Here is a 13,129-nt window from a genome sequence, read left to right as displayed (position 1 = left end):
GGCCGAAATTTTGTGTTGGTCGTCTCCTATTTTGATTTCAGTAATGTCCTGATTTAATCTGACTGAGCAGAGAAAGGGTTCCAGTGACAAGGCAAAAAGGAGGGACGACAGCGGGCATCCCTGACGTGTCCCATTCGTAATTTTAAAAGGGTCTGATAATATCCTGTTAGCTCGAACTCGAGCCGCAGGGCGGGAGTAGATCGCAGAAATCCATTATAGCATTTTGTTACCAAAGCCGGCATGCCGTAATACTGCTAGCATAAAGTTCCAGTTCACCCTGTCAAAGGCCTTTTCCGCATCGGTGCTAAAAAATACGCATTGTGTCTGGGATTTGTTGACTATCTGGAGTAAGTTCAACACTTTCGTAGTGTTGTCCCTAGCCTCCCGTGTAGGGACAAAGCCCACTTGGTCTACGTGAATCAAGTTCGGGATAAGGTGTTGTATCCTGTTGGCCAGTAGTTTTGTAAAAAGTTTCAAGTCCAAATTCAGTAGTGAGATTGGCCGGTAACTTCCACAGGAGGATAGGTCTTTCCCTTCCTTAGGGATCACCGAGATGTGTGCTAACAGGGAGTCAGCCGCGAACGTCGCAGATGAGCCCAGTGCATTAAACAGCTTGACCATATACGGGGCAAGAGACGGGAATAGCGTCCTATAATATTGACCCGTTAAACCATCTGGGCCTGGTGCTTTGCCCCGTTTAATGGAGCCAACCGCTACTTGAAGTTCCTCAATGGTAACGGAGTCCTCAAGAATGTCCCTGTCCGCATCAGCCTATCAGGGCATAAGTGACGATGAAAGATATGAGTCTATCTGTTCCTGGGTGGAGGGTTTGTTCGCCAGATTGTACAGGGAGTTGTAGAATTCCCGGAATTCCTGTGCTATGTCGTGGGGTTTCGTGACTTTGGGTCTGTTGTGCGGAACTATATGTGGGATGTAGGTCGCCACTCTCTGCTCTCTCAGCGCTCTCGCCAATAGTTTCCCGCACTTATCCCCAGATTCATATGAAAACCTCCTGCAGAGGTACTCGGTTACTCTAATGGGCTGGTGACAGGTACCTGGGTACTCTGATGGCCTGGTGACAGGTACTTGGGTACTCTGATGGCCTGGTGACAGGTACTGGGGTACTCTGATGGCCTGGTGACAGGTACTGGGGTACTCTGATGGCCTGGTGACAGGTACTGGGGTACTCTGATGGCCTGGTGACAGGTACTCAGGTACTCTGATGGGATACAGATAGGTACTCGGGTACTCTGATGGGCTGGTGACTGGTACTCGGGTACTCTGATGGGTGGTGACAGGTACTCTGAATGGCGGTGACAGGTACTCAGATGGGCTGTGACAGGTACTCAGATGGACTGTGACAGGTACTCAGGTACTGGGTAATCAGATGGACTGTGACAGGTACTCGGGTGCTCAGATAAAGTGTGACAGGTACTCAGATGGACTGTGACAGGTACTCAGATACTCGGTACTCAGATGAACTGTGACAAATACTCAGATGGACTGTGACAGGTACTCGGGTACTCAGATGGACTGTAACCCACTAATGTAACTTTACACTATCCTCTCTGGTTATGTATGTAATGTCCCCCTGTAATTGTGCTTTATAAAATTAATACAGTATATACTTTGTTTATAGAGCGCTGATCAGGTATATACTGTATTATTTTTATAAAGCACAATCACAGGGGAGCATTAAATACGTAACCAGAGAGGATAGTGTGAGAAATGAATAGTAATTAGTGTAGCCGGAGGGGGCGGGCACAGACATGGAGCTGACAGGCAAGTAGGGAGGGGGGAGAGAGCACAGGGGAAGACAGAGGACACTGCAGATGACGGAGGCACATAGTCTGACCACGTTGTCAGGGCTTAGCAGCCATGTTACACCATGGTCAGTGTACAGGGTGGAGGGATGGCAGGATCATCCAGGTATTTCAGGTGATACGGGGGGGGGGGGGGGTAATTACACAACAACAGCACTGTGCTGCCTAACATGCTTTTAAGGAACAGGATCTTTATTTTTTTAGGTTAACAATAGCATTAAATAAAAGACAGGTGATCAGTTACATTTTCAATATCAATGTCAAAATTTTACAATTTCTGCCAGGGTTTGCAAACTTTTGAACACAACTGTATTAAGCCTGAAGAAGGGATCCAAGTTATCCTGAAAGATTGCACCTTTAATAACTTAGGTTAACCAATAAAGGGTATCACCTAAACTCCAAACTTCTATGAACGGAGGAGGGGGCAGAAAAGGCAGGCATAGTCAGCATACTTATCTATAAATGGAGGAGAGGGCAGAAAAGGCAGGCATAGTCAGCATACTTATCTATGAATGGAGGAGGGGGAAGAAAAGGCAGGCATAGTCAGAATACTTATCAAGTGCCTATGACGGGTCCAATGGCTGTATTAACCGCTGCAGTTCCAGAGCATCCTCGCTGCAATGGTATGGATGATGCAGAAGACTGAAGATTTCAACTAAGAGAGCACCCAGCAGCACAAGGGACACATTCATTGTAAGCACTGACCCTTCTAGTGATTAAAAAAAGAACTCCCATCCTGCTCAGTATGGTGGTCACCATAGGACAGGAAGTGGTTCAAAGTGGTTGTATACCTCATACATGAAATTAGAACTAAGTATATCCCTCTATAGTGTGTAGTTGTCTCAATCCAGAGCATTATGTGCCAATTCTGTCTGCTGTCCCGTCCCTCTGCTATCAGCATGAATCATTTCTGGCAAGTTTTCGTGACACCTGTTTTCCTAATAAAATGTGACGGGGCAGGAAGGGGGGGATCTCCAGCACACAGCTTGTGATTGACAGCCTCCAATCTCTGTTCCTGTGAGCTCTATAGCTCTCCTGACCCTATTTTCTTGAAGCTCAGACAAGCTTTATACTGTAAATTTTGGACTTGAACGAATATAAAGAAGAGAAGACTGCAGATAAACAGATACAAGAAAAGCTGGAGGATTTGTTTCACCTTTGTGTATTACCTGAGGACGGTCACTTCACTGAATATATGTAAGGGTTTACAACCACTTTAAGCGTAACTCCACCCAAAAGGGGAAGTTCTTCTTGTCTGCCTCCTCCACCTTTGTTGCCACATTTGGCACCTTTTGGGGGGGGGGGGGGTGGGTACCTTGTTTTGATAGGTAACCACTCTTGGCTCAGTTTGCCATGGCCCCCCTCCCTCCCCTGCAGCCTTCTGGGACATGTTGCAGGTCCCAGAAGACTGTGGCTCATTCACAAAGGGCAGTACGTTTTGCACATGTGTAGTAGGAAACCAGTTTTGAAGCCGCAAAGCTTCACAGCTGGTTTCCCTTAGTCAAGATGGTGGCGCCAGCACCCGCTAGCCAATTGAATAATCAGCTCAGGTGAGGACACTGCTGGATGCCTGGACAGGTAAGTTCCCTAATATTAAAAGTCAGCAGCTATAGCAGGAGTGTCAAACTCCATTTTATTGTGGGCCGCATCAGTATAATGGTCACCCTCAAAGAGCCCGTTGCATCTTTAAGACTAGATGTCCAGAGCACTCCCCCTTACATCAGATGTCAAGAGCCCCCCACCATCATAAGCCCAGAATCCCCCACCATTCCTTACATCACCCCCTTACCATGTGCTGCTGCTGGGAAGAAGCTGGAGGTGGAGCTGGAAAGCAGAAAGTGCAGGGTCTGGAGGAGGAGCAGAGGAGGGGTGAATGCTGAGACCAGTGGAGAAGGAGTTAAGGGGGTGCTGCAGCTGCACAGAGAGGCTCAGGATCTGTAGGAGGAGTTCTGTCTTCCTCTCTGATGCTTAGAAAAGGGGAGGTGGAGACAAGGGAGGTGCTGCAGCTACATGAAAGGTGTGGGGGCCACATGAAATGACATGGAGGGCCGGATTCGGCACGGGGGCCTTGTGTTTGACACATGAGCTACAGTATTTGTAACAGCTGCCTTTTATTTTTTTTCTGACAGACCCCAGAGCTCCTCTTTAATGGCACAATTACCAGACACCTGACCTAAGGAGCAGTAAGCTGCAATATTATCAATTATTGATCTTCGGTTTAGATACACTTTAGGATAACCATATGATCAGACACAATAAATAAGCACATTCCTTATATTATCTGCCCCATCATATCAGGAATTTGCAGAGTATTCTTCTATGTAACATCCAATTCAGAATTCTAGTTCTTCCCGTTACAGATCCTTTCACAACACACACAGTACAATCCACACATTATACCCTTCCATTCTAGGTCATCAATGTAGTGATCTTACAATCAGATGGTGCTGGGTGATTGTCATCCTCTATATTAGAATACAGCACACTGATCTCTATATAAAGATGTTCGTGATTACCATTCCCTATATTAGAATACAGCAAACTGATTTCTATATAATGATGTGGGTGATTGCCATTCTCTATAATAGAGTATATCACACTGATCTCTATACAATAATGTGGGTGATTGCCATTCTCTATAATAGAATACAGCACACTGATCTCTATATAATGATGTGGGTGATAACCATTCTATATATTATAATACAGCACACTGATCTCTATATAATGATGTGGGTGATTGCCATTCTCTATAATAGAATACAGCACACTGATCTCTATATAATGATGAAGACAATGCACTATATGGACAGGTGCACAGAATTCTGCATATCCCATACATTGCCATATAATACTAATAGAAGAGAGGGGGCGTGTCCCTGCCATGTACCTCCAATGACCTCCGTGCCAGCGATGCCACCTGCACCATCCGTAGAATAACCCAGGAGCCGGGGAGAATGATTTGCAGGGGACAACCTACCCCGCTTTACCACACCTGCGGACTACTGCACCAACCAGAATGAAGAAGCCTGGGGCTGCCACCCAATGAGGAAGCAGGAATGGACAGGCCAGGAGTATTGTATAGGGAAGGGGGAGACGTCACTATGTTTGGCTGCAGCGAGCTTGGTTGGCTTGCCGCAGTGCAGCGGGCTGGCCCATTCAGCGTCCATTCGTCTCATAGCAACGGGCAGAGGGCGGAGCCTGGATGTGGATGGCTCAGGGGACACACCCTGCTGGACACCCTGCTGAGGTCGGTATTTATTACACATACATGGGGGGCGCTGGGGGGACAGATGAGGAGTGGGCATGGCCACCAGGTTGTTGGAGGACTACAAGTCCCAGCACGCTCTAGTCTCTTCATAAATGGTAGGATACACATTGCATTGTGTCATGGTATTTAAAGGAACACTCTCATTGTGATATCTGTATGTGCTATGACATCACCATGGCTCCTAACAGTCCCTGAATTAGAGGGACTGTCCCTGATTTGGAGCAATGTCCCTCTGTCCCTCATTTCTCCGCATTTGTCCCTTATTTGGTGTGATCTATATAGTTGGATATAAAATGCACTTTTTATCTTTCAAAAACTGTTTCCCAATGCTAAACCTTTCATCCAATTTCTAAATTGCTTCATTTGTGAATTCCAAAAGCCAATATAAAGGAATAGCAGTGGGAAAAAGCACCTGTGGGTTTAATTCATTTTTTTGTGTACTTTTCCTTTAAGAGGCGTGGCCATAGCTCCTAACTGTCCCTGATTTAGAGGGACTGTCCCTGATTTGGAGCAATGTCCCTCATTCCTCCTCATTTGTCCCTTATGTTGGTCTGATCTGTATAGATATATAAAAATGCACTTTTTTTTCTATGAAAAAGTGTTTCCCAGCGCTAAACCTTTCAAACCAAATTCTAAATTGCTGCATTCGTAAATTCCAAAAGCCAATATAAAGGAATAGTGGTGTTAAAAAAGGACTTTTGGGTTGAATCAATCTTTTACTTTTTGTACAATTCTCCTTTAACCACTTTCAGACTGGACCATTTTTCTGGCTTAAGACCAGACCCCTTTTTGCGATTCGGCACTGAGTCGCTTTAACTGACAATTGCGTGGTTGTATGACGTGGCTCCCAAACAAAATTGATGTCCTTTTTTCCCCACAAATAGAGCTTTCTTTTGGTGGTATTTGATCACCTCCGTGGTTTTTATTTTTTTCGGTATAAACAAAAAAAGAGTGACAATTTTGAAAAAAACACATTATTTCTTACAATTTATTATAATAAATATCCCCCAAAAATATATAAAAAAAATATTCTTTTCCTCAGTTTAGACCGATACGTATACCTTCTACATATTTTTGGTAAAAAAATTGCAATAAGCGATTATTGAATGGTTTGCGCAAAAGTTATAGCGTTTACAAAATAGGGGATAGTTTTATGACATTTTTATTAATAATTTTTATTTTACTAGCAATGGCAGCGATCAGCAATTTTTATCTTGACTGCGACATTATGGCGGACACATCGGACATTTTTGACACATTTTTGGGACCATTGTTATTTGTACAGCAATCAGTGCTATACAAATACACTGATTCCTGTGTAAATGACACTGGCAGTGAAGGTTTTAACCACTAGGTGGCAGTGTAGGGGTTAAGTGAGCCCTGGGGAGTGTTTCTAACTGTGGGGGGGGGGCACGGCTGTGTATGACATGTCACTGATCTCTGCTCCGATCACAGAGAGCAGAGATTAGTGACACTGTCACTAGGCAGAACGGGGAGATGCTGGTTTACATTAGCATCTCCCCGTTCTTCCTTCCCGTGAGATGATCGCGGGTATCCCCGCGGCGATCGGACTCACGGAGGTCCCGACCAGCGCGATGGCTTGGCGGCAAATTTAAAGGGACGTACCTGTTCGCCCATTTGCCTTTCCATGCCATTCTGCCGGCGTATATTGGCGTGTTCCTGGTCAGCATGTGGTTAAGGGGGCGTGGTGAGGGGTGTGTCCTATGCCTGCATACTTTTGCTGATAGGTGTCCCTTATTCCCATCTCTAAAAGTTGGGGGGGTATGGGTGTGGCAGGGGGTGTGTCCTATGCCTACATACTTTTGCTAATAGGTGTCCCTCATTCTCATCTCAGAAAGTTGATAAGCTGGGAGGTATGGATCACTACATGATGTATTGGTTATTGTACATGAACTGATATTTTTTCCATTAACATGCAGAATATAAGGACTCATTCACACAGACACTGAATTCTAAAGCAGCCTTTACCTCGCAGTAATGCAACTATAGAATTCAAGTAGAAAAAGGAAATGTTGGATAGAGTAAGGTAGAGTTATAACCCCTGGCAGGTTTCATTTACCATCTGTGTCTCACAAGGGAGATTTTACTTCACTTCCTGCCCCATAACCAAAACAGGAAGTGAGAGGAACTTATATACTAACTGGTGACAGTAAGTAAAAAAAATATATATATATTGCAAAGTGAGTGTTGGAGGAGACCTGAATTTGAAAGAATTATTAAACCACCATGGAAAAAGAACCAAAATGCATTACCAACATCCCTGAACTATGGACAGAAACTATATATGTACCTCCAGTACTTTGGGACTTGAAGGGCAGACTCAGATATTGGGTCAATTAGATACAAAAATATAAAGTTTATTAATACATAATAAAAATGTTGGTGCATACATCGCCATCAATTGCATAAAATAGTAAAGCACACAAGGGACTCACGCCGAGCTAATAGATGACGTGGTTGTTTCTTCTCTTTATGCCCAATGCGTTTCGGGAAACAGAAACGCCCCTCTTCTTCAGGGGCATTTGAGAGAGAAGGTCACTAAAGGAAAATCATTCAGCAACACGGCCCACATTGGGCGTATCAATAGTTAAAAACAATCAGAGATGAAACTGCATCAAGAGAAAGGTAATCCCCTCAGGGTGAATCCCCGACAAACAAGTAGAGGGGGGACACTGAGGTCTCGAGTGCCCCACACAAGGATCCAAAAGGAGCAGCCAAACCGAGCCAGCCAGAAAAAGAGAGATCAAAAAGAGGGAGAGACACTTCCAGCGTATTGACGCTATCGGTGTGTTAGTGCGTGTTATAGGCAGCATTAAAATGCAATACCTGTGTCAAGTTAGCCAAATGCCTTGTTCAAGTAGGTGGCTGGGGGGAGGTAAAAACAGGTAGTTGAGACACAGCGGCAGATGAAGGCAGCAAGGGAATTATGGGTGTAGCTATTCTATTTGGACAGTTAGACAGTTGTTCTAGAGTTGGCATGTTCCACACAATACTGTATTCCAACTGTCATTTTTCTATGTCAGGTTTGAATTTGATTAAAGTGAAACTTTACCCATAACAACTTGATAAAAAAAGAATGTTCTTTAGCAAAGAATATACAGTGCCTTGCAAAAGTATTCACCCCCTTGCCATTTTTCATGTTTTGTTGCCTCACAACCTGGAATTAACATGGATTGTTTGAGGATTTGCATCATTTAATTTACAGAACATGCCCACAACTTGGAAGATTTAAAAAAAAACATTTTTATTGTGAAGCAACCAACAGATAGGGCACAATAACAGAAAAAGTCAATGTGCATAACTATTCACCCCCCTAAAGTCAATACTTTGTAGAGCCACCTTTTGCGGCTATCACAGCTCCAAGTCGTTTTGTATACGTCTCTATGAGCTTGCCACATCTTACCACTGGGATTTGTGCCCATTCCTCAATGCAAAACTGCTCCAGCTCCTTCAGGTTGGATGGTTTGTGCTTGTGAACAGCAATCTTTAAGTCTGACTACAGATTTTCTATTGTATTGAGGTCTGGGCTTTGACTAGGCCATTCCAACACATTTACATGTTTCCCCTTAAACCACTCAAGTGTTGCTTTAGCGGTGTGTTTGGGGTCATTGTCCTGCTGGAAGGTGAATCTCTGTCCTAGCCTCAAATCACAGAGTGGTACAGGTTTTGCTCAAGAATATCCCAGTATTTAGCGCCATCCATCTTTCCCTCAACTCTGACCAGTTTCCATGCCCCGACTGCTGACAAACATCCCCACAGCATGATGCTGCCACTACCATGTTTCACTGTGGGGATGGTGTTCTTTAGGTGATGTGATGTGTTGGGTTTGCGCCAGACATAGCATTTTCTTTGAAGGTCAAAAAGTAAAATTTTAGTATCATCAGACCAGAGCACCTTCCTCCATACATTTTGCGAGTCTCCCACATGCCTTTTGGCAAACTCAAAACGTGCAATTTTGTTTTTTTGCTGAAAGTAATGACTTTCTTTTGGCCACTCTACCATAAAGCCCAACTCTATGGAGCGTACGGCTTATTGTCGTCCTATGTACAGATACTCCAGTCTCTTCTGTGGAACTCTGCAGCTCCTCCAGGGTTACCTTAGGTCTCTGTGATGCCTCTTTGATTAATGCCCTCCTTGCCCGGTCTGTGAGTTTTGATGTGCGGCTGTCTCTTGGCAGGTTTGCTGTTGTGCCATGTTCTTTAAATTTGGTTCTGATAGATTTGATGGTGCTCCTAGAGATCATCAAAAATTTGGATATTTTTTTATAACCTAACCCTGACTTGTACTTCTCAGCGACATTGCCCCTTACTTGTTCTGAGATTTCCTTGGTCTTCATGGCAGTGTTTGGTTAGTGGTGCCTCTTGCTTACGTGTTGCAGCCTCTGGGGCCTTTCAAAAGGGTGTGTATATGTAATGATAGATCATGTGACACTTAGATTACACACAGGTGGACATCATTTCACAAATTATGTTACTTCTGAAGGTAATTGGTTGCACCAGAGCTTTTTATGGGCTTCATAACAACATGTGTTCTGATCCATCACATATAATTCGGATTAAAAAAAACATTGAACTAAAGGCTGTAATGTAACAAAATAGGTAAAAAGCCAAGGGGGTGAATACTTTTGCAAGGCACTGTATATTCCACATTAATAATTATGCTGCTGTAGATTGCCTCCAGCATTGCTCCTGTTTCTTCTTGCAGATGGCTGCCATTTTGCTGGAGTCCAGAGCCTCTGAACAGCAGTAAATCATAACATGGAACTAAACCCATTGATTTATCGGTTTCAAAAAACAGTTACATTCCTGGAACCCCGGGATTGCTAACTGTCACATTTGCTTGTTTCCTCAACCAAACTGTCAAACCATCAAACAGATCAAACAGAAGCAGCTTCCTTGGCTGTAAAGGATTGGAGGGTTTAATTCCACTTTAAGGCTGTCAGCAGATCGGCCTCTACAAATGGAGAGCAACTGAGCATGTGCAGAGCAGGGTGAGGCCGTGTATTATTGGCTTTTAAACAGTATAGACACTTATTTTTAATGTTTTACATAGCTATACCTACAAAAGGGGCCAGCCTGAAATCATCTAGCAGGACGTAATTTTCTGACTAAAGTTCCACATTACTGATTTTAAAGGATAAGTTCACTTTCACAAAAAAATAAAATAAATGCACATTTATTTTGCAGGTCAAAAAATATGCATTTATTATTATTTTTTTGTAATGGACCTGTAAAGCATTGCACCCGTGATCAGCAGATTGTGGCTGTAATCCCACGATCCTGCAGACTGTCTGTGTATCTATCTGGCCATACCTCTGATATGGCCAGGCTGTTACACACTGTGACAGGAAGACTTAATGAACTACCACAGAGCTCAACAACACAGTGGTAGTTCATTGAGAACTACAAGCCATCAGCTGTAAAGGCTGTCAGACCTTGCAGTTTTGCCATTCACAGAACACTAGTGCAGCACTAATGGGCACTGATGAGGCAGCACTGATGGGCATTAATGAGGTGGCACTGATGGGTACTGATGAGGTGGCACCGATGAGGCTGCACTGATGGGTGCTGATGAGGTGGCAATGATGAGGTGGCGCTGATGGGCACTGATGGGCACTGATGAGGTGACACTAATTGTCTGCACTGATGGGCACTGATAAGCTGCACCAATAGGCTGCACCAATAAGGTAGCCCTGATTGTCTGCACTGATGGGCACTGTTAGTGGGCACCAAGGCTTGCCCAAGACATTGTGCTGCCTGGGTCCAGAATGAAATGCTGCCCACCCCCCCCCCAAAAAAAATGTATATGACATACCATTATGTTAAATTGCAAGGGGCGGGCTAGGGCAGTATAGGCACAGGCTAGGTTAGTATATGGACAGGCTAAGGCAGTATAGGGGCAGGCTAGGGTAGTATATGGACAGGCTAAGGCAGTATAGGGGCAGACTAGGGTAGTGTATAGACAGGCTAGGGTAGTATATAAACAGGCTAAGGTAGTATAAAGCCAGGCTAGGGCAGTATTGCAGGCTAGGGTAGTATAGGGGCAGGCTGAGGTAGTATATAGACAGGCTAGGGTAGTATATAAACAGGCTTAGGTAGTATAAAGACAGTCTAGGGCAGGGCTCGACAAAACCCGGTCGCCAGGTCGCATTGGCGACTAGAAATAGCGACCTCGCGCCTGGGGCAGCACATCTGGGGGTATCCTGTGTCTGTGGACCCCCCCAGCGTGATCGCGTCGGGCCGTTCCGCCGGCGGCCGAAAATTTAGGCCGCGGCTTTGAGGCCTTCTGCGGTCCTATGATTCCTTATGGAATCTGGCGCCCTCTTGTGGTCGCCGTTGGTATGACAAACCAGCAATGTTAATGAAGATTCCTCTGCCTGTATTATATTACCGTATTTGCCGGCGTATAAGACGACCTTTTACACTTAAAAAAACTGAGCAAAAAGGAGGGGTCGTCTTATACGCCGGGTCCGCTGCTGGGATGCCTTCTGGCTGTCCGGTAATACTGTATGTAGCTTCGGCTACATACAGTATATACCACTGAACCAATCCCAGTGAGCGGTGTATTCAAATGAATACAGAGCCTGCTCGGATTGGAGCAGCAATCTCTGCCAATCCGAGCAGGCTACACACAGTAGCCTGCTGCGATTGGCTTTGAGAGTGAGGCGCGGGCTGATGATGTAACAGCCTCCGCCAATCCCAGCAGGCTTTGTATTCATTAATAGAATACATTGCTCGCCGTGATTGGCTCCAGCACCAGAAGGAAGAAGGAAATGGCTCCAGCAAGAACGAAGAAGAAGAGGGATATGAAGCGTCGGAAGCCTCGGAATCGGGGGTCGTCTTAAACGGTGAGTACGGGCAAAACATTTTAACTGTGCAGGTTTTTAGGGGGTCGTCTTATATGCCGGGTCGTCTTATACGCCGGCAAATACGGTACCTGCCTCTTCTTCCCTTTATTTAGAACCCCCTAAACATTATATATATTTTTTATTCTAACACCCTAGAGAATAAAATGGTGGTTGTTGCAATACTGTCTGTCACACCGTATTTGTGCAGCGGACTTACAAGCGCACTTTTGTTGGGAAAAATAATTTCGTTAATAAAAAAATAAGACAACAGTAAAGTTAGCCCAATTATTTTTTATATTGTGAAAGATAATGTTACGCCGAGTAAATTGATACCCAACATGTCACGCTTCAAAATTGCACCCGCTCATGGAATGGCGACAAACTTTTACACTTTAAAATCTCCATAGGCGACGTTTAAAAAAATTCTACAGGTTGCACGTTTTGAGTTACAGAGGAGGTCTGGGGTAGAATTATTGCTCTCGCTCTACCGATCACGGCGCTACCTCCTATGTGTGGTTCGAACACCGATTTTTATATGCGGGCAGGACAGGGCGCGTTTAAAAATTATTATTTTTTCTCCTTTATTTTAACTTTTTTTTTTTCCACTGTTCTTTTAAAAAAAATGTTGTGTCACTTTTATTCTTATTACAAGGAATGTAAAAATCCCTTGTAATAGAAAAAGCATGACAGGTCCTCTTAAATATGAGATCTGGGGTCAGAGAGACCTCACATCTCATATTTACACTAAAATGCAATTGAAAAAAAAATTGTCATTTGAAAAAAATAAAATGTCCCTCTAAGAGCTATGGGCAATGACTTGGAGACGGGGGGGCGGCGACGGCGCTGCTATCTTCCCCTCACTCGTCTCCATGTCAGGCCAGGGACAGGTCCGGATCGTCGTCACGGACCTGGCTCCTAACTTTTTAAGCTGGCTCCTAGATTCCAAGCAAATTTGTCAACCCCTGGTCTAGGGTAGTATATGGACAGGCTAGGGCAGTATAGGGGCAGGCTGGGGTAGTATATAGACAGGCTAGGGTAGTATATAAACAGGCTAAGGTAGTATAAAGACAGGCTAGGGCAGTATATAGGCAGGCTAGGGTAGTATAGGGGCAGGCGGAGGGGCCCAGGGGGCAGTTGTCATCACGACACACAAAACCGCTGGAAAAA

General features: G+C 44.6%; 2 protein-coding genes across 7 annotated transcripts in view; one reads left to right on the top strand and one right to left on the bottom strand.

Annotated features, from left to right (window-relative positions):
• Positions 1 to 4,841, bottom strand: part of SANBR (SANT and BTB domain regulator of CSR) — a 70,492-nt gene extending 65,651 nt beyond the window's left edge. For all 4 annotated transcript variants that reach the window (XM_077486065.1, XM_077486066.1, XM_077486063.1 and 1 more), the window contains exon 1: positions 4,714 to 4,841. The gene's annotated coding sequence lies outside the window, so the exon portion shown is untranslated. The remainder of the gene's footprint in view (positions 1 to 4,713) is intronic.
• A 96-nt stretch (positions 4,842 to 4,937) lies between these two features.
• LOC143987392 (uncharacterized) overlaps positions 4,938 to 13,129 on the top strand; it is a 51,391-nt gene continuing 43,199 nt past the window's right edge. The window contains exon 1 of one of the 3 annotated variants that reach the window (XM_077486068.1): positions 4,938 to 5,073. The gene's annotated coding sequence lies outside the window, so the exon portion shown is untranslated. Of the gene's footprint in view, positions 5,078 to 13,129 lie in introns of all 3 variants that reach the window. The other 2 variants (XM_077486070.1, XM_077486069.1) reach the window with 2 other exon arrangements.

The sequence above is a fragment of the Lithobates pipiens genome, unplaced genomic scaffold (genome assembly GCF_037356315.1).
Source record: "Lithobates pipiens isolate NorthernLeopardFrog02 unplaced genomic scaffold, aLitPip1_a1.2 Scaffold_18, whole genome shotgun sequence".
NCBI lineage: Eukaryota > Metazoa > Chordata > Amphibia > Anura > Ranidae > Lithobates > Lithobates pipiens.
The sequence above is the reverse complement of the archived record's forward strand: the minus strand, read 5'-3'. Positions and strand labels throughout refer to the sequence as shown.